The 27,056-nt window shown below is 37.3% G+C and overlaps 1 protein-coding gene across 5 annotated transcripts in view; it reads left to right on the forward strand.

The window, feature by feature from the left end:
• The first annotated feature begins 258 nt into the window (after window positions 1-258).
• The window catches only part of LOC128773885 (probable ubiquitin carboxyl-terminal hydrolase FAF-X), a 173,957-nt gene continuing 147,159 nt past the window's right edge, over window positions 259-27,056 (forward strand). For 4 of the 5 annotated variants that reach the window (XM_053891925.1, XM_053891926.1, XM_053891922.1 and 1 more), the window contains exons 1-2: window positions 259-610; window positions 709-852. The gene's annotated coding sequence lies outside the window, so the exon portion shown is untranslated. The remainder of the gene's footprint in view (window positions 611-708; window positions 853-27,056) is intronic. The other variant, XM_053891923.1, reaches the window with a different exon arrangement.

Consider the following 27,056-nt stretch of genomic DNA (forward strand, 5'->3'; position numbering starts at 1 on the left):
CGACACACCCGGATTGGCGGAAGGATTTCTTAATTCCGGTGGAATGAAAGGTAAATGGGTGGGGCTAAAGGGAGAAAGCCGGAACAGCTGAGGGAAAAGAGGCTGGGCCGAAGTCGGGGGAGGGCCGAGGGGCGGGACTTGGAAAGAGCGGGGGTCCTGTAGGTTCTAAGTGGCGCTGGGGCTGGTGGGAGTCTGCGCCTGTTCGGTTGCCACTGGCTCGGCGGGTTGGTTTTTTTTTTTTTTTTTTTTTTTGGTTCGGCGGATCCGCCATATTGAAGAGGACCGGCCTAGAAGACTGCTTGACCCCCAACCTCCCCGAACCCCGCCCTTTAGGGGCTTTTTTGAGTCCAGCCCCTTTCAGCCTCAAACAGCTACTAGGCCTTTCGGAAGCTCGCCCCGGCTGCAGCGTCTCCCACACGGGAGGCGGCCGCCTCAGCACTTGGTGTCGGTGTCGGCGTCGGGAGCAGAGTCGCGGTGGAAAGACCAGGCCTGGATCTAGGAACGGTGAAGCCAACCTTGCAGTAGGACTAAAAGGTGACGCAAGACGAACGCACCACCTGGAGCTCATCTAAACCCAGCGACAGACCCTGCCGGAAGAGGAAAAAATTAGGTAAGAGAACCACAGCGTACGTTGAACGGAGTGGGTGGTTTTTTTTCCTCAGCGCCGAAGTCCCAAGCATGGCTGTAGCAGGTTTTTGTTTTTGCCAGACTTGGGATTCAACATTGCCGCTCCCTGCTGTTTTCGCATACTCTGGTTTCAGGGTAAAGTAACGGTGTCGTACAGTGAATAGCTACCTGCCCCTTTCCGGACCCACAGCAGGATTTGAAAGAGAATTCACGAACTAGGGGCGTGTGAGTATGTGTTTCCTTTTCTAGCCAAACCCATCGGCCCCGCAATTCTCCGCCCTGGGTAGGCGCTCGGTAGAGCGTTAATGGGTGCCGAGCCGGCTCTAGAATCATGTCGGTTTGGGGGAGGTAAGGGAAAATGGCTGACGGCTCTGACGCCTCCCCCAACCCCCCCCTTCCCCAACGTTTACTGTAGTCCCCTGTTTGTACTACGGGTATAAACGCTCTCGATTATTGGATTTATATAGTACAGACTCAAGATCCCAAGCGGGTCTCCTCGCTAGACTCGACATCAAACGACTCACTGAGGTGCAGTGATTTGGATTTACAGCTAGGCCACAGTTATTCCTGGCTGTCGGGGTTACGTTTTTCCCCTTCCGCAGTAGCCAGAGACCGTGGGACAGTTTTTGCCTTCTCCCTTCTTTCAAAGTGTTGAGAGCTAACGGACAGTGAAAGATGTCTTCACGGAAAGGTCGATTCCACGTTATCTTTTACGTGTTTGTTTTTCGCTTTTGATGTTGAAAGAGTATTTTTGAGTTGGTTAGTAAAATCTCATTGTGATTTCGTATACGGATTTTTTATTATAAAATGTTAATTTGGAGTTATAGAATACATTTAGCATTCTGTTGAAAGTACGGTTCATTGAGACCATTTATGCTATTGTGTGGATTTCCTTTATTACGCTACTTGAGTATTCCCATTGTGCAGTTTGTCCCACAGGTCTTTACAACTGAGTAATTTTTAAGAATAGTTTCTGAATTCAGTTTACCGGTTGTAAATGTGGGTTAAATTATTCATCTTGTAATTTTTAGGGGGGGGTACACTGTAGTATTTTATTACCAGGAAATAGGTTCATTTTGTAAATGCGCTTAACATTTATATACTTAACGCTTAAAAAAAATAAGTTTAGGTTCTTTGATCAGGAAACATTCGGTAAATGTGTTCTTGCAACTTATCACTACCAATTACATTGTGAATAGGAGAAAACTATAGGTTAAGGTGACTATCTTAAACCCTATTTTTGGAGTGACTTAAAACGGACCGTAGGCTCTTATATTTTCCTTGCTGTCCTAATTTAACGGTCATTTTTGCCTGAACAAAACTGGAAAGTTGAAACACATGTTATACAAAGAGGTCAGCATTATTTTTCTCAATTCAGAAACATGCCTGTAGTTTCAACTTAAACACTAAAAATTTTGTTCCAGTGTCTGGGAACATGGAAAGCGTGAAGTACTTGCAGTTAGTGTTCCAAGGATCACTTGAGAGTTTTTTTTGTTTCATGAATTTAAAAATAATATTTTTAGATTTTAAGTATTCAGTTTTTACATGAATGTGTAACATTATATTGTTTTAATGTTTACTTTCTTTTATTGGTTTACGCTAAAATACTTGGTCTAACTTACAGGTAATTTCTGTAGCCACTAACCAGCAAACAGGTAATTTCTACCTTAAGACATATTACTGAACAGAAATTGTCAAATAGTATTTACCAATACTTTTTTTTCTGGGATTCTGAAATACATTTTCAATATGTAGGTAAGAAACATTTGGTATCTATTTCAGATTTTTTTCTTTGATGAGATATTTATAATGCAGCTTATGGTTATTGAAACTGGATGTTTGCCAAGAAATTAAGTAGCTGAACAGATATTTACTTTTTTAGCTTTCTAATATTTTTACCTTTGTTTCAAAATTTAATGTGGAAACCATCCTTTGCCTACACTGAATTAAAGATAATTTTCTTAATAAGAACTTTTTCTTGCTTTGATATATGTACTTTAAAGGGTATGCACTTATAAAGTGAAAAGGCAATTATGTCTTGGTTATCAGGTAAATTTTTTTGCAGCTTTTTTGAGGTGTAATTTTTACATACAATAAAATTTATTCCTTTTTAATTCAATTTAGAAATAGGAAAACAGTACCCAATTCCATTTTTATAATTTTTACATCACCCCAGTTCCTCCTGATCATTAGCTTTAATCTTACTTCCTTCCTCTGTAGCCACAGGTAATTTCTAATCTTCGTATCTCTATAGATTTGCTTATCTTGAATATTTCATATGTGATCATGTAATATTTATTCTTTATATCTGGCTGCTTTCACCTAGGTAATGTTTTTGAGATTCATTCATACTGTATTGTGGCTCTATTTAATACGGACCTAAAGCTAGTAGGAACATTACAAGTTTTGGTGGTACATGAATAGTATAGGTACATGCCTAGGAGCAAAATTGTTGCATTGTGAATTTATGTTTATCTTAAGAAACTTCCAACTCATTTCCAAAGTGTTGTTATTCCTACCAGCAGTTTATAAGTTTTGTAGTTCTCTGTTTGTATCCTGACTTTTGGTTACACCCACTTTAGTGGATGTGCAGTAGTATCATGTGGTTTTAATTTGCATTTGCCGATTGGGTAATGATGTTGTACGCTCACTGGCTATTTGTAAATCTTTGGAGAAATGTGTATTCATACTGTGCTTTTTTAAAAAATTAATATCTAATTTTTTCAGTTTAGGTTATATCTTTTATTTGACATGATGTGCAATATTTTCTCGTAGTAGTCTCTGTTATCTCTTTGCTTAATGGCATCTTTGAAGTGCAGATTGTTTCTTTTTTCTTATTTTTTAAATTTACATCCTAGTTAGTTAGCATATAGTACAGCAGAGTGTTCAGGAGTAAATTCCTTAATGCCTCTAAGCCATTTACCCCATCCCCCCCCCCACCTCCCCTCCAGCAACCCTGTTTGTTCCCTACATTTAAGAGTCTCTTATGTTTTGCCCCCTTACTGTTTATATATTATTTTTGCTTCCCATCTCTTATGTTTGTCTGTTTTGTATCTTAAATTCCTCATATGAGTGAAATTATAATGATATTTGTCTTTGACTAATTTCGCGTAGCATAATACCCTCTAGTTTGATCCACATCCTTGCAAATGTCAAGGTTTCATTCTTTTTGATTGCCGACTAATACCCTATTGTATAAATATACTACATCATCTTTCTCCATTCATCCATCGATGGACATTTCGGCTCTTTCCATACTTGGGTTATTGTTGATAGCACTGCTGTAAACATTGGGGTGCATGTGCCCCTTCGAAACAGCACACCTGTATCCCTTGGAAGAATACCTGTTAGTGCAATTGCTGGGTTGTAGAGTAGTTTTTTTATTTTTTGAGGAACCTTCATACTGGTTTTCCAGAGTGGCTGCCCCAGTTTGCATTCCCACCAGCAGCGCAAAAGAGATCCTCTTTCTCTGAATCCTTGCCAACATCTGGGGTTGCCTGAGTTGTTAATGTTAGCTATTCTGACTGGTGTGAGGTGGTATCTTATTGTGGTTTTAATTTGTATTTCCCTGAGGATGAATGATGTTGAGCATTTTTTCATGTATTGGCCATCTGGATGTCTTTGAAGAAGTGTCTATTCATGTCTTTTGCCCATTGCATCACTGGATTATTTGTTCTTTGGGTGTTGACTTTTATGGATTTTTGATACTAATCCTTTATCTGATATGTCATTTGCAAATATTTTCTTCTTTTCCAGTTGCCTGTTAGTTTTTTTGATTGTTTCCTTCGCTGTGCAGAAGCTTTTTATTTTGATGAGGTCCCAATAGTTCTTTTTGCTTTTGTTTTCCCTTACCTCCCGAGACGTGTTGAGTAAGAAGTTGCTGTGGCCAAGGTCATAGAGGTTTTTGCCTGCTTTCTTCTAGAGGATTTTGATGGCTTCCTGTCTTAAGTTTAGGTCTTTTATCCATTTTGAGTTTATTTTTGTGTGTGGTGTAAGAAAGTGGTCCAGGTTCATTCTTCTGCATGTCGCTGTCCAGTTTTCCCAGCACCACTTGCTGAAGAGACTGTCTTTATTCCACTGGGTATTCTTTCCTGTTTTGTCAAAGATTAGTTGGCCATACATTTGTGTGTCCATTTCTGAGTTCTCTAATCTATTCCATTGTAATGACTGTCTGTTTTTGTGCCAGTATCTTACTGTCTTAATGATTACAGCTCAAAGCTCGAGATTGTGATGCCTCCAGTTTTGGTTTTCTTTTTAAAGATTGCTTTGGCTATCAATTTCAAGATTGCTTTGGGTCTCTTCTGGTTCCATACAAATTTTGGGATTGTTTGTTCCAGTTCTGTGAAGAATGCTGGTGTTATTATTTTGATAGGAATTGCTGAAGTGCAAGTATTTTTAATTTTGTTGAAGTTGTTTATTGTAATTTTTTATTTTTGTTTGTGGTTTTCCTAAGAAATCTTACATAACTAGATCACAAAGATTCACTTACAGTTGTCTCAAAGGATTTTATGTTTAAAGTACTTAACCTTTTGGTGTGCAGTTCATTTTGAATTAGCTTTGTGTATTGCAAGAATTAAGAGATCTAAATTCATCTTTTGCAGGTGGACATTCAGTTCTGTCCTTTTAGTTGAAAAGACTTTTTTTTCCAGTGAAGTCTTGATTCCCTTGTTGGGAACTATTTGACCTGTTGAAAGAGGCTTATAATTAAGGATTCATTTCAGGATTGTCAACTCTGTACTGTTGAACTATCCTTGTCCTTTTTATTTCAAATGAGAACAACCTTTAAAACTTTTTTAGTTGTGGTAAAGTACACATAAAATTAAGCATCCTAATTCATTATGAATTATTCACTAATTAATTCATCAGTATTAAAAATAACCACATATTTTTGCAGCCATCATGAACTTAATACTTTCATGTTAACTTTCATTACATTTTTACTTCTCACTTCTTTATTACAGTTGTTAATAGATTTTTGTGTTTTTCATTCTTTCAATACTTGAGTAATAGATTTTTAGCTTTCATTTTTTCTTTCAGAGTTGTGTCCTCAAATGTCATCGTCTTAATTATTTGAACAGAGCCTGACATTAATGTTTGGGAAAGGGTTAATGCAGAGGTGTTTTTTTTTTTTTCCTCAACCCTGATAGCACATTATAGTCACTTGGGGAACTTTGGAATAATACTGGTACTTAGTGTTCATTGCACCATTACCTCATCCTCCTATTTAATTTGTCTGATATAGAGTTAGATAAGCGATCTTTAAAATCACTGTGGATAAAAATTACTAGGTTGTTATTTTTAATCATGTGGTTCTAAATCTTTTAGATAAATAAGAGCGTGGCTTTTTTTGTTTTTGTTTTTATTTCATTTTTAAGTAAGCCCTTACCCAACATAGGGCTCAGACTTAATAACCCCAAGATCAGGAGTCTCATGCTGTCTACCAGCTGACCCAGCCAAGTGCACAGAACACTACTTTTTATGTTGGTAACTTAATACCAAAGTCATTTGAGTTCTAATTATGTTTGTTATTAGCATTTTGTATTACTTTACATAGATATTTCTATAGCTAGATGTGAAAATTGAGACATAATAGGCTCAACTAGTAGTGATTAGAGCCACCTTACCTGTCATTGCCAATGTTCTATAATCACTGATTATATGTGCTTTTACATATTTAAACATTGAAATTTGGCTTGCTTTAAATCTCAGAATAGGCTTAGGTTTGATTAAAAATTTTGACTTGTAATTTTGTTTCAAGGATTAAGTATTTGGCTATATAACAAGTCGTTAGCCACAGAAATTTTAAATTGCAGTGAATAAAGTTCTCTTTCATTTACCTCCCAAAATATGCCGGACTTTTTTTTTTTTTTTTTTTAATTTTTTAAATGTTTTTGTTTATTTTTGAGACAGAACATGAGCAGGGGAAGGGCAGAGAGAGGAGACACAGAATCCGAAGCAGGCTCCAGGCTCTGAGCTGTCAGCACTGAGCCTGACACGGCGTTCCAATTCACAGACTGTGAGATCATGACCTGAGCTGAAGTTAATTTTATGAGGCCAGATAATTTTTCCAGCTTTGATTTTCTGTCATTTTATTCTGCCTCAATAAATGTGCTATGATTAAAGTTAAATGTGATGGTGTTAAACTACTGGGATTTTTGCAACTCTTTTCAGTTTAAAAAAGTTACCAAAAAAATCATTCTGAACTTTAGCCTTCCCCAGTGCAATGTAAGTGTCAACTATAATAGAACAGTATTCTTTTTATGTATTGGCTTTAGGAATAATTTTGGACTTGGAGAAGTCATCATAATTTGTGTTTGGGTGATGTATTCTGGCATGATTCTTCTTCCCTTCAGTATGTGTGCTCTTATTAGTTGTCTTCATGTATATGTGTGCTGTTCTGATTTTGTTTTAATTTGTTTTGTTGAGGTGCTTTTGGGGTAATGTCTTCCTTCAGATTCTTTTAGGTTTAGTGGCATCTATGTGATTAAAATTCTCTAAGGCACTGATATTTCTAGCATTGGAAAGTGTCTGGCAACAATAGCCAAATTATGGAAAGAGCCTAAATGTCCATCAACTGATGAATGGATAAAGAAATTGTGGTTTATATACACAATGGAGTACTGCGTGGCAATGAGAAAGAATGAAATATGGTCCTTTGTAGCAACGTGAGTGGAACTGGGGAGTGTGATGCTAAGTGAAATAAGCCATACAGAGAAAGACAGATACCATATGTTTTCACTGTTATGTGGATCCTGAGAAACTTAACAGAAACCCATGGGGGAGGGGAAGGGGAAAAAAAAAAAGAGGTTAGAGTGGGAGAGAGCCAAAGCATAAGAGAGACTTAAAAACTGAGAACAAACTGAGGGTTGATGGGGGAAGGGTGGGTGATGGGTATTGAGGAGGGCACCTTTTGGGATGAACACTGGGTGTTGTATGGAAACCAATTTGACAGTAAATTTCATATCTTGAAAAAAAAAGTAAAAAAAAAAAAAGGAAAGTGTCTGGCATTTAGGTTGTAATTATTTGTTGAATATTATCAGTTCATCATTCTCTGTTTGATTTCTCCTTTCTATGTTTGTTTTGTTAATAGTCTTCATTATTTCAAGTAGTTTAACTTTACTTGTTAATCATTTTAAGATGAAAAAGATGTCTCAAGAGAGGTGAAGCTTAGCTAGTCATGCATTATCTTCCTGAAGTTGCTGTCATAACTGCCATAAATAACAAGTTGACTAGCTTTTGTTTTTTCTAATGCCTTTTTATTTACTTATTTTTTTAACACTTATTTGAGAGAGAGAGAGTAAGCAGGTGAGGGGCAGAGAAAGAGAACAGAGGATTCGAAGCAGGTTCAGTGCTCACAGGAGAGAGCCTGATGCGGGGCTAGAATTCATGGACTATAAGTTCATGACCTGAGCTGAAGTCAGATGCTTAACTGACTGAGCCACCTAGTGCCCACCTTTTTATTTGTTTTAAAAATTTCTCAGTATTGAGTTATTTCCTGTTTCTTATCTTCTTAGAAGTTTGGCAAGGTCACAGATTCTCTCCTGCATTGTATTTGACATATTTCCATAATCAGCAGGTTTTGCAGGATTAATGTATTACTTAATGGTACTTTAGGTTATCCTTTTTGTATGCTGAATAAACATAAACATACTGGAAAATCAAGTGTAAGAAGTCATTTTAGGGGGACCTGGGTGGCTCAGTCAGTTAGGGTCTGACTCTTGGTCTCAGATCATGTTATAACCTCATGGTTTTGTGAGTTTGAGCTCCATATCGGACTCTGCACTGATAGCATGGAGACTGAGATTCTCTCTCTCCCTTGCCCTCTGCCCCTTCCCCACTCACTTGTTTCCGTGTCTCTCTTGCTGTCTGTCTCTCTTTCTCAATAAACTTAAAGAAGATGATTTTGAGCTAGTAATTGGAAGATGGATTTCATTTTCCGTCAACATATAAAGTGGAATGAGAAGATCATTTTTTTCAAATGTTCATTTTTGAGAGACAGCATGTAAACACAAGTCGGGGGAGAGGCAGAGTGAGTGGGAGACAGGATCCGAAGCAGGAGGGCATGGGGCTCAAACACATGAACCTCAAGATCATGACCTGAGCAGAAGCTTAACAGACTGGGGCACTCATGCGTGAGAAGGTAATTTTAAAAGAAAAAAAAGGAAACAGGGATGTCTATCTTTTCCATATTGTATGCCCATTTTGTTTCTGCTGGTTTATGTACATTTGCATTCTTAAATATCATTTCTGCTGATTTAAATGGTCATTGAGGCTCAAACATTATTGGCCACCTTCCCCTTTTTCTGGTCAGTTTCCTTATGTAGCTATTTCCTTGAACTTGTAAATTATCTTTTTAAATTTTTTTCTATTTTAGTATTTATTTATTTTGATTTCAAGTTTTTATTTTAATTCTGGTTAGTTAACACATACGGTAAATTTGGTTTCAGGTGTAGAATTTAGTGATTCATCAGTTACAAATAATACCCAGTGCTCATCACAGCAAATAACAGTAAGTGAGCTCTTTAATACCCTGTCTAGCCTATCACCCACCCACCTCCCTTTCATCAATCCTCTGTTTGTTCTGTATAGTTAAGCTTCAGTGTCCTATAGTTTGCTTCCCTCCCCTTCCCTTTCTTTTCCCCTTACCATATGTTCTTCTGTTTTGTTTCTTAAATTCGACATCTGAGTGAAGACATACTTTTGTTGATTTATTTTTCTCAGCATAATACATTCTAGCTCCATCCACATGTTGCACATGGCAAGATTCCTTCCTTCCTTCCTTCCTTCCTTCCTTCCTTCCTTCCTTCCTTCCTTCCTTCCTTCCTTCCTTCCTCCCCTCCCCTCCCCTCCCCTCCCCTCCCCTCCCCTGTCCTGTCCTGTCCTGTCCTGTCCTCATCTTTCTTTTTTGATGGCTGAATTTATTCCATACACACCACATCTTCTGTATCCATTCATTAGGTGATGAATATTTGGGCTCTCTCCATAGGTTGGCTGTTGTTGATGCTGCTGTAAACAGAGGTCACGTGCCCTTTCAAATCTGTATTTTTATATTCTTTGAGTAAATACCAATAGTCCCATTGCTGGGTCATGGGATATTAAGTTGTCTATTTATAATATGACCGTCAGAAATTACATGATGTTAAAGCAGTGTGCTACTTACTTGTGTCAGATATTTGAGTTTTTTTAATAGTGCCTTAGGAACACAGAAGTGGTGCTTAAATTTTAAACATTAAGAAAAATCTCCTGAAGGCCTAGTTAAAAATACAGGTTGTTGTCTGCTCAGCCTTTAAACGGTATAAACCTGGAATGAGACTCTTGAAAATTTGCATGTCAGATAAGTTCTCAAGTGATAACACACGTGGCTGTTTTTAAGAGAGACTTGGAGAATCATTGGTGGCTGACACTGTTTCCAGTGTAGCCTGCCTTTCTTTCAGATTAAACACTAAATTTATCTAAATTAAAATTTATCTAATCTTTCAGATTAAACACTAAATTTATCTAAATTAAATTTATCTAATTTTTTCTTAAATCTCCATATTCATGTGTACATTTATATACTAGGTGTGTATATATACTAAGGGACTATAGCCGGCAGTAGGGAAACAATGTGAGTAAAAAGAATTACATGAGTCATTTGATTTATAAGTTCAAAAATTGACTCCATTAGCCTTTTAAATCTCAGAATCTGCGACATAGAGCACCATTTTCAAAGCAGAATATCATGAGATAGGAAACATTCATATTAAAAATAGACAAAAATTAAAAGGGGCGTGGTCAAACTATAATAAATAACTTGGTATCAAAGGATAATTAGACATTAAGTTCTGGTTTATCATTCAGTGGAGAATTTGTGCTTCTCTGTATGTGTGTTTATGAGTGTGAACACTTGTGTATATGTGCGTATTCTTATGTGTATAGTTTTGTAAATGAAAATTATGCTTATTTATGTGGGGCAGAAAAGTTTGGAGATCATAGAGAAGTAACAAGCAAAACAGTCATACAAACATTTTATTTCTCACAATACCACTATGTAGAAGCAGTCATGTTAGGGTTTTTTCCCCATTTTTTTTTTGGATTCTCTCTTTTTTTTTTTTTTTTTCTTTAATTGAGAGAGAGCATGAGCAGGGAAGAGGTAGAGAGAGAATCTTAAGCAGGGTCCATGACCAGAGCTGGGCTCAATGCTAGACTCAATCTCACAGATCATGAGATGACCTGAGCCAACATCAAGAGTCAGATGCTTAACCTATTGAGCCACCCAGGCATCCCTGAATTCATTTTTTTTTATTAGGTGTAATTTCAGACATTTATCGTAAGTATTGTGATTTAATCCTGTCCTTGGTGCCTCTTTCACATTATCAACAATTTTTGTTATTAATATGCTGTAATGAACATTTGGGGTTGATTTGAAAATTATGTTCAAAATTTTCATTAAAGTACATTTCAGTTTAATAAGGTTTTCTAATGTCATTTGCCCTTAAAAATTTTTTTTAAACGTTTATTTATTTTTGAGAGAACTAGAGTGTGAGTGGGGAAGGGGCAGGGAGAGTGAGAGACATAGAGTCTGAAACAGACTCCATGGTTTGAGCTGCCAGCACAGAGCACGACATGGGGCTCGAACCCATGAACTATGAGCTCATGACCTCAGCCAAAGTTGTACACTTAACTGACTGAGCCACCCAGGTGCCTTAACTGACTGAGCCACCCAGGTGCCCTTCTAATGTCCTTTGCCTTTACTTACTGTTTTCCTAGAAGTTAGGTATGTTCCATTTGTTCATTCTACTGGGGAGACATTGTTTTCATGTTCCTTATTTCCGTGTCATATAGTTTTCACCAATCCTCAAATACTGCTCAAAATTAGCATCGTGAACTTAATTTTCGTATAGGTTTCTAACATATTTCCTGCCACAAAAATCACACACACAACAAAAACCCCTCTCATATCCTCCATTTATGTTGACTTTCTGGGTTCTTCATGTATGCCTTAGGCTTACAACTTTGCAACTTTACACTGTTTCTTTGGGAATGTTTTCCTTGTGATTTTTGATGTCAGTTACTTTTCATCTTTAATGACTGAGGTTTACGGGATGGCTTACATAGAACTATAAAGTGGTCTCTGGCTCTTTTAAATAAATCTTTTTAAAAGGTGTCTTCCTCATTTTTCTAAGGAGACAGTTCTGATTTGGAGATTTAGTTTCTCTTTTTAATCTGTGAACTGAGATGTATTATGTTTGCATGTAGAATGATCTCATTTAATCACTTAATAGGTTTATTATATTATTCCATTTATGAGAAACAGGCAGACTAGCAAGCAGTAAATGACTCCTTAAATATTTCATGTAATTCAGTATCAGAGTGTATATTAGTTCTCAACTTGGGCTAAACTTGTTTTTTTATGGTATATTCAGCAATGTCTAGAGGTAGTGTTGGTTGTCGTGTTTAAAGGCAAGTAGGCATGTAGTGGATGCCAGCGAATCATTAAAGAACAAGGATGGTGTTAACATCTGACAGTACACAGAACCAAGCAAGTTAGTATCTTCTCTCTCTGCCCATCAGCCTTCCCAAAGTTATCTGATCCAAAATGTCTACGTTGCTAAAGTTGAGAAAACTTCATCTACGGGATTATTGGTATTTCATTAAGGTCACAGTTTGTTTGTTTTAATATATTTTTTTAACATTTATTTTTGAGAGAGAGAGGGGGGGGGGGAGAGAGGGAGAGGGAGAGGGAGAGAGAGACAAAAGCACAAGCAGGGCAGGGACAGATAGAATCTGAAGCAGGCTCCAGGCTTTGAGCTGACAGCACAGAGCCCAATGCGGAGCTCATACTCATGAGCTGTGAGAACATGACCTGAGCTGAAGTTGTACACCTAACCAACTGAGCCGCCCCAGGTATCCCAAGTTCATACCTTTTTTATTAGACTTGTGTTGCATAGATGTGTATCTGGTGAACTAAAGGGAGAAGGACTGAGTGTAAAGAAGCCTAAAGTAGTAGTGTCCAAAGGATGTATTCTTTGCCACATATGAGGGGGTATTTATTATGTGAGACACATAAATATCAGCTGTTGAGATTGAGTTGCTGTTATTAGAGGATTATTTTAATAATCCTCAGTGCAGGCTTAGTGGGGAAATTAGTAATGAAAAGAGAATCATGGGAAACTTCCTTGGCTTTCTTTCAGCTACATGGCACCACAGATTCCTCAAGTGTACCTCCTTTTCTGTTTCTCCTCTTCCCAAATACTCTTCAAAATTCTTACCATGCTAATTCCACTAGAATGAAGTTATTTTGACATAGCTTCCATGTACTTTTTTATGGTTATTTATTCTTGCATTTAACTGAACTGTCATTGATGTGAATGCCCTGATGTTTCCTGTTACTTTTCCTGACTCTTGTTTTTCTGTTCAAGTATCTTCCCTTCTCAGGTCTGATATACACTCCTGACTTCCTGTGTCATCTTCAGCTACTTTATTTGAACTCCGGTAGCACTTTGTCTACTGAATTCAGTGTTTTCTGTTTCTTTTTGATACCTTTCATAATTTTGTATTTTCAGTATGTGTGTACTTTATAGTCTTTTGCTTAGTAGGTGTCATTGAATAATTCAGTTTTGCTTACTTATCAACATTTGTGCAGTGATTACATAGACTCTAAAGAATCATTACAGACTCTAAATTTATCACAGTAATATTGATTGATAAGTTAGATCTATTAATTGTTACAGAATCTAAAACAGTGCCATTATACATGCAATTTGTAGATTTTTCTGGGATGTCTCTTGAATGAAGTTGGTTTCTGAAGTGAAGCTCAATTTTGAATGATCGTATGGGATTTTTTGAGGGAATGTGGTGGTTAATATAAAGTGTTAAGATGATTAAGAGACCTATTGCCGTAGGTCTTCAGTCAACTAGTGAGCAATTTATTTAACCTCACTGAAGTTACAGACTTGAACCTCATAGACTTGAACTAACTGATTGTTCTTGAATTGTATTCATTGATTTAATACCATGCTAGTCTCTGGGAGATGCATGACTAATTTCCTCTTTAGACTGTAAATCTAATGGGCCAGATAGTAAGTGCTGTATTAAAATAGAGGTATAAAAAGTAGAATAGTAGAAGATGTGAAGGAAATCATTTCCATTTCAGGTTGTATACTGTTTGCTTGTCCTTAAAGCTGTAGGATTTGGGTGGCTGTACAGATTTGGTCAAGGACTTCCAGGGAGAATAAACATTTGAGACTGAAGAATGGAAATGTGTGTTATTAATTAGGAAAAGACTAGTAGTGGAATATGGAAAGAACACTGGGAATTATGGGATGAAGCTAGAAAGCTCATTTGAGTGAGATTAGATTATAAGTTATTTCATGTGCCATGTTAAGGTAGTTACATTTATTTTTAAACAGTGAAATGGGCCTTTTACTTTTAGGGGAAAGAGATATTATGAAATCTGTTTTGTAGAGATGTTGGAAATTCTGGTGACTATAGAGGTTAGGTTGCCAGTAAATCAGGTTCCTATAGAACTGAGACATTTTTAGCTGTTTGGGTAAACAACGTTTGGGGACCTGTTTTAAGAAATTAAATTAAGCATTGAGATTCATAGGGCTGCTGTGGTCTGGCAGAGGTGCTCCTGATGTCACTTGGACTTTTCCTGTTACTGAGTAGAATAACAGAATATCACAAAACTTGGCAACTGATAGTTCTAGTTTAGGGTCTCCTAGAGATTGCATTCAGGATGCAGTAGATTGCAGTCATCCATCTGAGGGCTTGACTGGAGCTGAAGTATCCTGTGTCTATCAAAAACTTAATGACTTGGGGCAGACAACCTCGGTTTGTTGCCTTGTTGCTATTTCTGTAGTGTTGCTTCAGCTTTTTGGGGCAAATGATATCTTCCATCTTGAGGATATCCTTGTTAACAAGTAACAATATTAATACTGCTAAAGATTATTAGAGCCTTCTAGTGAAAATAATTTTAAGAGGAATTTTAGTTTTACTCCTATAAAGAATAGAGATAAGCAGTGATTAAAGTTTGGAGTTGATGATTTTAGATAACATTTTATCTGAATTCTTTGTTGTTTCTTTATTATATTAAGAAGAGATTTTTTTATGTATGTATTTATTTATCTTGGGGAGAGTCAAGCAAGCAAGCAGAAGAGAGGGTTGGTGGGACAGAGAATCTGAAACAGGCTCTGTGGTGTTAGGCTTGACAGCAGAAAGTCCGATGTGGGCTTTAACCCATGAATCACCCCAGTGACCCTGTATGTTTTATTTTTAAGAAGCTTGCAGTCCTCAGACCTTTTGGTTTCAAGGCTCCCTTCACACTGTAAAAGTTTTGGGAATTTCATGAAGCTTCGGTTTATGTGTATTGTCTCAATATTCACCATAGTATAAATTAGAATTTGTAGGTTTAAAGTTATTTCCCATTTCATTTGAAGAATGTACAAGATCAGTTACTTACTAAATTACTTGTCAAAGATAATTATTTTCCAAGCAGAAAGTTATTTTACAATTTTAATAGACTTTTTAAGAACAGTTTTAGGTTTGCAGAAAAATCTCGTGGAAAATAGAGTTCCTCTAGTCCCTTCCTCAAAGATTCCTGTTGTCCACTTCTTGCACATTAGTATTGTAGGTTTGTCACAATTAATGAACCTATATTGGTAACATTAGTGTTAAGGAAAGTCCATAGTTTATATTAAGGTTCACTTTTTGTACAGTTCTGTGGGTTGTGACAAATGCATAATGTCCTATATTTGTTATCATAGTATAGTATAGAATAGTTTTAGGCCTTTAAAACGCCTAGTGTGCCACCTGTTCATCTCTCCTTCCCACTCCCTGAACACTTAAGAGCTACTATCTTTTTACTGACTATAAGTTTTACTGCCTGTGTATATGTTTACTGCATATACAAATTACATGTTTTACTGTCTGTGCCTTTTTCATATAGTTGGAATTACAACAGTATGGAGCTTTTTTAGATAGCTTTTTTCCACTTAGTATAAATTTAAGACTTCTGCATGTCTTTTTGCTGTTTGATAATTCATTTCTATCACCGAATAATATTTCGTTGCATGAATGTACCAGTTTTTTCACCCCTTGTTTCCAGTTTTTGGCAAAAAATGAATGAGGCTGCTACAAACATTTGTGTGTAGGTTTTTGTGTGGATATAAGTTTTCATTTGCGTAAGTATCTAGGAGTGTGATTGGTAAATTTTATGGTAAGCCTATTTTTGGCTGTGTGAGATGCTGCCAAATTGGTGGACTACTGTTTTGTATTTCCAGGAATATACAAAATTCTCTAATTAAGAGTGTAAAGCTATTTGGCATCTGGGTATGAGGGCCAAAAGATTTGTGTGTGTGTGTGTGTGTGTGTGTGTGTGTGTGTGTGTGTGTGTGTGAGTAGACTAAATAAGGATAATGATTTATTATTCCATTTTGGTAGCCATTATAGTCATGTTTCTAGATCTTGAGGAAAGAAATGCGTCAAAATGATTGGAGATAGTTTTTGATCACACATGACATTAAGATTTCTATTTATTTATTTTTACACTTGATCTCAACCAAAAGGCCAAGAAGCAGTTGTATTTATTTATTTTTATTTTTTAATTTTTTAAGTTAATTATTATTATTACAATTTTAATTTACATCCAAATTAGCATATGGTGCAACAGTGATTTCAGGAGTAGATTCCTTAATGCCCCTTTACACGTTTAGCCCATCCCCCTCCCACAACCCCTCCAGCAACCCTCTGGTGTTCTCCATATTTAAGAGTCTCTTATGTTTTGTGCCCATCCCTGTTTTTATATTATTTTGCTTCCTTTCCCTTATGTTCATCTGCTTTGTCTTAAAGTCCACATATGAGTGAAGTCATATGATATCTGTATTTCTCTGACTGGCTAATTTCACTTAGCATAATACCCTCTAGTTACATCCATGTAGTTGCACATGGCAAGATTTCATTCTTTTTGATTGCCAAGTAATACTCCATTGCATATGTATACACCACATCTTCTTTATTCATTCATCCATCAATGGACATTTGGGCTCTTTCCATACTTTGACTATTGTTGATAGTGCTGCTATAAACATTGGGGTACATATGTCCCTTCGTAACAGCACACCTTTATCCCTTGGGTAAATACCTAGTAGTGCAATTGCTGGGTTGTTGGATAGTTCTATTTTACTTTCTTGAGAAACTTCCATACTGTTTTCCATAGTGGCTACGCCAGCTTGAATTCCCACCAGCAACGCAAAATATCCTCTTTCTCCACGTTCTTGCCAACATCTGTTGTTGCCTGAGTTGTTTATGTTAGCCATTCTGATGTGTAAGGTGGTGGGGTTTTTATTTGTATTTCCCTGATGATGAGTGATGTTGAGCATTTTTTCATGTGTCAGTTGGCCATCTGGATGTCTTCTTTGGAGAAGTGTCCATTCATGTCTTTTGCACATTTCTTCACTGGATTATTTGTTTTTTGGGTGTTGAGTTTGAGAAGTTCTTTACAGATTTTGGATACTAAACCTTTATCTGATGTGTCATTTGCAAATATCATCTCCCATTCCATCGGTTGCCTTTTAATTTTGCTGGTTGTTCCTTTCACTGTGCAGAAGCTTTTTATTTTGATGAGGTCCCAATAGTTATTTTTCCTTTTGTTTCCCTTGCTTCTGGAGACATGTTGAGTAAGAAGTTACTGTGGCCAAGATCAAAGAGGTTTTTGCCTGCTTTCTCCTTAGGGATTTTGATGGCTTCCTGTCTTACATTTAGGTCTTTGATTCATTGTGAGTTTATTTTTGTGTATGGTGTAAGAAAGTGGTCCAGGTTCATTCTTCTGCATGTCGCTGTCCAGTTTTCCCAGCACCACTTGCTGAAGAGACTGTCTTTATTCCATTGGATATTTTTTCTTGTTTTGTCAAAGATTAGTTGGCCATATGTTTGTGGGGTCCATTTCTGGGTTCTCTATTCTGTTCCATTGATCTAAGTGTCTGTTTTTGTGCCATATTTATTTATTTTTTAATATGATTTATTGGCATATTGGCTAACATACAGTGTGTAAAGTGTGCTCTTGTTGGGGGTAGATTCCCCATGGTTCATCACTTAAATATAACACCCAGTGCTCATCCCATCTATTGACCTCCTTGTGCCCATCATCCGTATTCCCCTCTCCCCACACCCCCACTAACTCCTCAGTATGTTTTCTGTGTTTAAGGGTCTCTTGTGGTTTGCCTCCCTTCCTCTATGTAACTATTTACCCCCCCTTCCCGTTCCCCCATGGTCTTCTGTTAAGTTTCTGAAGATCCACATATGAGTGAAAACATAGGATATCTGTCCATCTCTGTCTGATTTATTTCACTTTGCATAGTACCTTCCAGTTCCATCCATGATGCTGCAAAAGATAGGATTTCATTCTTTCTCATTGTCAAGTAGTATTCCATTGAATATATAAATCACATCTTCTTTTTCCATTCATCAGTTGATGGACATTTAGGCTTTTTGCATAATTTGGCCATTGTTGAAAGTGCTGCTCTAAACATTGGGTTAAACATGGGCCCCTGTGGGGGCGCCTGGGTGATTTAGTTGGTTGGGCAACCGACTTCAGCTCAGGCATGATCTCACAGCTGTGCTGACAGCTCAGAGCCTGGAGCCTATTCCAGATTCTGTGTGTCGCCCTCTCTCTACCCCTCCCCTGCTCACGTTCTGTGTCTCTCTCTCTCAAAAAACAAACAAACAAACAAAAAACAAAAACATGAGCCCCTGTGAATCAGCACTCCTGTATCTCTTGGGTAAATTCCTAGTAGTACAGTTGCTGGGTCTTAGGGTAGTTCTGTTTTTAGTTTTTTGAGGAACTTCCACACAGTTTTCCAGAGTGGCTGCACCGGTTTGCATATCCACCAACAATGCAAGAGTGTTCCCGTTTCTCCACATTCTCACCAGCATCTGTTGTTTCCTGAGTTTATTTTAGCCACACTGACTGGTATGAGGTGACATCTTATTGTGGTTTTGATTTGTATTTCCATGATGATATGTGACGTTGAGCATCTTTTCATGTCTGTTGCCATCCGGGTGTCTTCTTTGGAAAAGGGTCCATTCATGTTTTCTGCCCATTTCTTCAGTGGGTTATTTGTTTTTTGGGTGTTGAGTTAGGTAAGTTCTTTATAGATTTTGGATTCTAACTCTTCATCCCATATGTCATTTGCAAATACCTTCACATTCTGTCACTTACCGTTTGCAGTGCAGAAGCTTTTAGTCTTGATGAGGTCCCAGTAGTTCATTTTTGCTTTTAATTCCCTTTTCTTTTGGAGATGTGTCAAGCAAGAAATTGCTGAGGCTAAAGGCAAAGAGGTTGTGCCTACTTTCTCCTGTAGGGTTTTGATGGTTTTCCTGTCTCACATTTAGGTTTTTCATCCATTTTGAGTTTATTTTTGTGCATGGTGTAATAAAGTGGTCTAATTTCATTCTTTTGCATGTTGCTTTCCAGTTCTCCCAACACCCATTTGCTAAAGAGATTGTCTTTTTTCCATTGAATGCTCTTTCCTGCTGTGTCAGAGATTAGTTGGGCATACATTTGTGGGTCCAATTCTGGGTTTTCTCATCTATTCCAGCAGTCTCTGTATTGTTGTGCCAGTACCATACTGTCTTGAAGACTATAGCTTGTAGAAGAGGCTAAAGTCTGGGATTGTGATGCCTCCCACTTTGATTTTCTTCTTCAGTATTACTTGCACTATTTGGGGTTTTTTGTGGTCCCTGTATGGGACAGTTTTAGGATTGTTAGTTCTAGCGTTGAGAAGAGTACCAGTGCAATTTTGATTGGGATTGTGTTGAATTTGCTTTTGGATAGTATTCACATTTTAACAATATTTATTTTCCAATCCATGAGCATGGAATGTTTTTCCATTTGTTTGTGTCTTTTTCAATTTCCTTCATAATTTTTTTATAATTTTCAGCATATACCTCTTTTACATAAGGTGTATTCCTAGATATATTATGGTTCTTGGTGTAGTTGTAAATTGAATCGATTTATGGATTTATCTTTCTGTTGCTTCATTATTGGTGTATAGAAATGCAGCCAATTTCTGTACATTGATTTTGAACCCTGCAACTTTGCTGAATTCAGGTATCATTTCTACCAGCCTTTTGGTGGAGTCTTTCAGGTTTTCTGTGTAGAGTCTCATGTTGTCTGCAAAGAGTGAAACTTTGACCTCTTCTTTGCCAGTGTTGATGCTTTTTATTTCATTTTGTTGTCTGATTGTTGATGCTAGGGCTTCCAACACTATGTTAAATAACAGTGTTGAGAATGGACATCCCTGTTGTGTTCCTGACCTTAGGGAGAAAGCTCTCAGTTTTTCTCCATTGAGGATATTAGCTGTGGACTTCTCATATGTGGCTTTATGATGTTTAGGTATGTTCCTTCTATCCGAATGTTCTTGAGGGTTTTTATTAAGAAAGGGTGCTGTATTTTGTCAGATGCTCTTTCTACATCTGTTGACATTATCATATGGGTCTTATCCTTTCATTTATTTTTCTTTTAATTTTTTTTAATGTTTTTATTTATTTTTGAAACAGAGAGAGACAGAGCATGAGCAGGGGAGGGGCAGAGAGAGAGGGAGACACAGAATCTGAAGCAGGCTCCAGGCTCCGAGCTGTCAGCACAGAGCCCTTTGCGGGGCTCGAACTCACCGCGAGATCATGACCTGAGCCAAAGTCGGATGCTCAACCGACTGAGCCACCCAGGCACCCATATCCTTTCATTTATTAATGTGATGTATCACATTGATTGATTTGCAAATATTGAACCAGTCCTGCAGTCCAGGAATGAATCCCACTTGATCATGGTGACTAATTGTTTTTATATGATGTTGAATTTGATTTGCTAGTATCTTGTTGAGAATTTTTGCATTCTTGTTCATCAGGGATATTGGCTTGTAATTCTACTTTTTTGTGGGGTCTCTGTCTGGTTTGGGAGTCAAGGTAATGCTGGCTTCATAGAATGAGTCTGGTAGTTTTACTTTTTTCTATTTTTTGGAAGAGCTTGAGAAGGATAGGTATTAACGCTGCTTTAAATGTCTGGTAGAATTCCCCTGGGAAGCCATCTGGCCCAGGACTCTTACTGGTGGGAGAATTTTGATGATTCCATTTCTTCTCTGGTTATGGATTGTTCAGATTTTCTATTTCTTCCTGTTAGAGTTTTGGTAGTGTGTGGGTATTTGGGATTTGTCCATTTCTCCCAGATTGTCCAGTTTCTTGCCATATATTTTTTCATAGTATTCTCTGACAATTGATTGTATTTCTGAGGGATTGGTTGTGATAAATCCATTTTCATTTGTGATTTTACCTGTTTGGGTTTTCTCTCTTTTTGAGAAGTCTGATGGGAGTTATCAGTTTTGTTTATTTTTTCAAAAAGGCCAGCTCTTAGTTTCATTGATCTGTTGTGGTTTTTTTTGGATTCTGTATTGTTTATTTCTGCTCTGATCTTCATTATTTTTCTTCTTCTGCTGGCCTTGGGATTTGTTTGCTGTTCTGCTTCTTTTATGTGTGCTGTTGGATTTTGTATTTGGGATTTTTCCTGTTTCTTGAGATGGGCCTAGACTGCAATGTGTTTTCCTCTTAGGACTGCCTTTGCTGCAGCCCAAAGTGTTTGGACTGTTATGTTTTCATTTTCATTTGTTTCCATATATTTTTAAATTTGTTCTTTGACTGCCTGACTGATGAATTCATTGTTTAACAAGATGTTCTTTAACCTACATGCATTTGGAGGTTTTCCAAACTTTTTCCTGTGGTTGATTTCAAGTTACATAGCATTGTGATCTGAAAGTGTGCATGGTATGGTCTCAGTTCTTTTGTATTTAGTGAGGGCTGTTTTGTGACCCAGTATGTGATATATCTTGGAGAATGTTCCATGTGCACTTGAGAAGAATGTGCATTTTGTTGTTTTAGGGTGAAGAGTTATGAATATATCTATACAGTCTGTCTGGTCCAATGTATTATCCTGCACCATTGTTTCTTTATTGATTTTCTACCTAGATGATCTGTCCATTGTTGTAAAGTGGAATGTTAAAGTCCCCTGTAATTTCCACATTCTTACCAATTAAGATTGCCTATGTTTGTGATTAATTGTTTTATATATTTGGGTGTTCTCAAATGGGTGCATAAACATTTGCAATTCTTGATGGCTAGACCTTGTATTTATAAAATAATGCTCTTCTTCATCTCTCATACAGCCTTTAGTTTGAAATCTGTTTTGAAATCTGCTACAAGTATGGCTACTCCAGCTTTCTTGTGACTTCCCAGTAGCATGATAGATAGTTCTCCATCCCCTCACTTTCAATCTGGAGGTGTCCTCAGGTCTGAAATGAGTCTCTTGCAGACAGCAAATAGATGGGTCTTGTTTTTTTATTCATTCTGATACCCTGTGTCTTTTGATTGGAGCATTTAGTCCATTTACATTCAGTGTTACTATTGAAAGGTATGGGTTAGAGTCATTGTGTTATCTATAGGTTTCATGCTTGTAGTGATGTCTGGTCCTTTGTGGTCTTGGCAACTTTCGAAACTCACAGAGTCCCCTTTGGATTTCTTGTAGGGCTGATTTTAGTGGTGATGAATTCCTTCAGTTTTTGTTTGTCTGGGGAAACCTTTATTTCTCCTTCTATTCTGAATCACATGGTTGCTGAATAAAGAATTCTTGCCTGCATCATTTTCCTATTCAGCAGATTGAAAATTTCCTGCAATTCCTTTCTGGCCTGCCACCTTTCAGTAGATAGGTCTGCTACTACCCTCATGTGTGTGTGTGTGTATAGTAGTACAGATAGTAGTACATTAAAGATACACTTTCAGTCATCAGATGTAACAATTAGCTATTGAATTTAAATGCTTTTATTAATATTTAAAAATATACTGTTAATTTAGAAGTATTTTCGTACTTTAACTTATTTTACATAAGACTTTAAATGCTTATTGAACTGTAGTGCAGCGTAAACAGTTTATTGCATGCACTTAAACATTTATAAGTCACTGTGACTTATATTTTCTTTTTGTGTTTTTTAAAGTATTTTTCAAGTTCTATTTATTTATTTTGAGAGACCAGTGGGGGAGAAGGGAGAGAGGGAGGTAGGGTTAAACCCAGAGATAGGACTTGAGCTGAAACCAGGAGACAGACACCTAACCAGCTGAGCCACCTGGTGCCCCTATATTTTCTTTCTGTAATATTGCAAAATAGCTTACAGTTGCTATTAAAATTTACTGTATGACAGTGCTCTGTGAAAATAATGAGGTGAAAACCTAAAGCTTTTCAGTTTTACTCTTTGCCCATTTCCTTAGTCTGTATCACACAAGTGTTTATTTTAAATTGTAGTAAAACATAAGATAAAACAAAATTTGTCATTTTCCTGTTTTTAAGTGTGCAGATCATTGTAATTAAGTAACTAAGTAAACTCACATTGTTATGCAACCATCATCATTATTCATCTCCAGAGCTTTATTGATCTTAAAAAACTGAAACTGTATACATCAAATTATATGCATCACCATTGCTCCCAGCTCCCAACTCCAGGCCACTGCCTTTCTGTTGTCTTAATCTAGGTACCTCACATGAATGCAGTCATAAAGTATTTTATGAGTGACATATTTTATTTGACATAATGTACTTAAGGTTCATCCATATTGCAGCCTATGTCAAAATTCTGAGTATGTCTTAAGTCCATCTGGTCCAATGTATCATCCAGAGCCATTGTTTTCTTATTGATTTTCTGCTTAGATGATCTGTCCATTGTTGTTAAGTGGAGCCCCTACAAACATGGTATTACTAACTATACATTTGTTTGTGATTAATTGATTTATACATTTGGGTACCATCACATTGGGGACCTAAACATTTACAAATATTACTAGCTCTTCTCAATGGATAGAAGCCTTCTCAATGGATATAATGCTCTTCTTAATCTCTTGTTACAGTCTTTATCTTAAAATCTAGTTTGTCTGATCTAAGTATGGCTACTCCAGCTTTCTTCTGACATCCAGTAACATGATACATGGTTCTCCATCCTCACTTTCTTTTTTTTTTTTTTTTTAATTTTTTTTTTTAACGTTTATTTTATTTTTGAGACAGAGACAGAGCATGAACGGGGGAGGGGCAGAGAGAGAGGGAGACACAGAATCAGAAACAGGCTCCGGGCTCTGAGCCATCAGCCCAGAGCCCAACTCGGGGCTCGAACTCACGGACCGTGAGATCGTGACCTGAGCCGAAGTCAGACGCTTAACCGACTGAGCCACCCAGGCGCCGCATACATCCTCTCACTTTCAATCTGCAAGTAAATTCAGGTCTAAAGTGACTCTCTTGCAGGCAGCATATAGATGGATTTTTTTTTTTTTAATCCATTATGATACCCTGTGTCTTTTGTTTGGACATTTAGTCCGTTTACATTCAGAGTGATTGTTGAAAGATGTATTTAATGCCTTGTGTTACCTGTACCTTTCATGCTTGTAGTGATGTCTCTGGTCCTTTGCAGTCTTTTTTGTTCTCTATTCAGAGTTCCCCTGAGGATTTCCCGCATAGCTGGTTTAGTGATCATGAACTCCTTTAGTTTCTGTTTACCTGGGAAGGCCTTTATCTCTTTTTCTATTATAAATGACAGGCTTGCTGGATAAAGGATTCTTGGCTGCATAGTTATCCTGTTCATTACATTGAATATTTCCTGCCACTCCTTTTACCCTGCGAAATTTCAGTGACAGGTCTGCTACTACCCTTATGTGTCTGCCTTGTAGGTTAAGGCCCATTTGTCCCTAGCTGCTTTCCGAGTTCTTTTATCTTTTTTATCTCTTTGTATTTTGCCAATTTCATTATGATATGTCATAGTGTTGACCTGTTTTTGTTTTTTGTTTTATTTTGAATGGAGTTCTCTGTGCCTCTCAGACTTGGACGCCTGTTTCCTTCCCCAGATTAGGGAGCTTCTCGCCTATAATTTGCTCAGATAAACTTTTCTGCCCCTTTCTCTTTTTCTCTCTGTTTGTCTTCTTCTGGAACTCCTGTGATACAGATAGTATTTTGATTTATGGAATCACTTAGATTTCTAATTCTTTCCTCATGGTCTAGTAATTTCCCTGGTTTTTTGTTTTTGTTTTTTTTCAGCTTTATCCTTTTCCATAATTTTATCTTCTGTTTTACCTGTTCTTTTTCCTGCATCTTCCAACCTCCATGTCACTGTAGCTAGTTTATTTCATCTCATTTATAGCATTTTTAAATTCATTCCTAAGTCTTTGATCTTTGCAGCAATAGATTCTCTGCTGTCTGGTATGCTTTTTCAAGCCCAGCTATTAATCTTATGAGTGTTATTCTAAATTCTTGCTCACATGTTTTATAGATAGATATAGGTATGGGTATGGGTATGGGTATGGGTATAGGTATAGGTATAGGTAGATATATCTCTGTTTTGAGCAATTTTCTCTCTGGCTGTCATTTCTTCCTTGACTTTCTTTCTTCTGCTTTGTGTTTTTGGCTCAGTTTCTGTCTTTAATAGCTTGTGTGTGCTGCACCTGCTGCTGCTACTATATTAAAAAGGAGTCACACATTGTCTAGGGCCTGGCACTTTAGGAAGTATTTTTGGAGTGTGTTGTGTGCACTCTGTTCATGCGTATTTGGCTGCTCTGTTCCACTGGTCAGTCCTCTGCAAAGCTCCTCCTTACTTGTAGTGGTGGTGTGTTTGGACCTTCTACCAGGCGTGCTATGATTTGTTCTTCTAAGTAACCTTCATAGGGTTCTTATGATGATTCAATGAGTCATTGTTGCCCAGCATCAATTGTCTGATCAGTGAGATCTAGCTGTGGTTTGAAGCCAGCCCAATGGCTCCAGCATCCAACAGTGATTCCGAATCACCATTCTGTGCAGCCACTGGGCAGTAGTCTCTGTAGGATCTTTTTTCAGGTAGTGTTAGTAGCATCAAGAGGCTTGTGTTCACCTCTTCCTTCTGACACACCACAGGCTTCAGAAACAGCCAGAAAGACCATGAACTCAAGAATTCTGGGGGCAGCAGAATTCTGTTTCTTGTTCCCAACTGCCAAAGGAGGTTAGCTTCTAATCCAAATTCATTGGAAAACAAAATTCAACCAAGTAAACTTAAAGATTTCATTAGCTTTATTACACGTTTCATAAATCTGGCAGCACTCCTCCCAACAAGTTTCAGGCATGTTTTCAATTAGAAAGTTTGACCTAGCAACCATTGGTACTTTTCAAGATTGTTTGGCTATTTGGAAGTGGCTTGAGATTCCAGAGGAATTTTAGGAAGGTTATTTATCTGCAAAGAAATGCTTTCTGGGACATTAAGAGATTACATTGACTGTATAGATTGTTTTGGGTGGTAATGACGTATTAACAGTCATAAGTGTCTTTACCATGGATGTCTTTTCATTCATTTATATCTTACTTAATTTTTTCCAGGAATATTTTGTAGTTTTCAGTGTGTAAGTATTTTATCTCTCAGTGAGGTTTATTCCTAACCATTTAATTCTTGTTTGTGCTACTGTGAATGGAGTTGTTTTTGTTGTTGTTTACTTTTGAGAAAGAGTGACAGAATCCTAAGCAGGCTCCATCCACCCTTAGCATAGAGCTAATGTAGAGCTTGATCCCACCAGCTCGATATCATGATGGGAGCCAAAAACAAGAGTGGATGCTTCACAGGAGCCACCCAGGCGCCCCTGGAGTTGTTTTCTTAATTTTCTTTTTGGATTGTTAAGTGTTAAGTATGCACCTGATTTTTTTTTTTTTTTTTTTTTTTTTTTTTGTGTTTGATGTGGGAGACAGAGGCAAAAGGAAATACTACAACCAGTCAGAAAGACAAGAGAACTAATATCCCTTGTGAAGAGTGATGCAAAGTTAGCAACAAAATATTAGCAAACTGAATTCAGCAGCATGTCAAAAAGGTATACACCATGACCGAATGCAGTTTTCTTCTGGAATGCAAGCGTGACTCAGCATATGAAAGTCAGTCAGTATAATACACCAAATGAATAGAGTAAGGAGGGGAAATGCAGGATAATCTCAACTGATGCAAGAAGCACTTGACAGCATTCTTTTCAGCATTTTGAATATATCCTTGATTGGGTTTTGGAGTAGGTGTCTAGAGCTGATATCCAAGAAAGAATTCTGGAGACATCTTTGGCACCAAAAAGTGATTTTATTAAAGCACGGAGACAAGACCAATGGGCAGAAAGAGTTGCACTGGGATTGTGCCGAGTGACTGGTTAGAAACTAGTTGGGAAAGGTAAAGTCAAAAGGGAGGCCTCCAGAGGATCTTTAATATGCTAAAGAGGACTCCTGTGACACCTGAGGCCTTGCTATTTGCCAAGCTAAGGTTGCCTTCCCTCTAGTAAGGCAAACATTATAACACTAAGGAATTCCTGGAGCATTTTTAATATTCTTCCTATTTCAGGTATTTGTCAATGGGCTGCAGGTTTTAAGGAAATTT

This window comes from Panthera pardus, unplaced genomic scaffold (genome assembly GCF_024362965.1).
Source record: "Panthera pardus isolate Hobbes unplaced genomic scaffold, ASM2436296v1 HiC_scaffold_27, whole genome shotgun sequence".
NCBI lineage: Eukaryota > Metazoa > Chordata > Mammalia > Carnivora > Felidae > Panthera > Panthera pardus.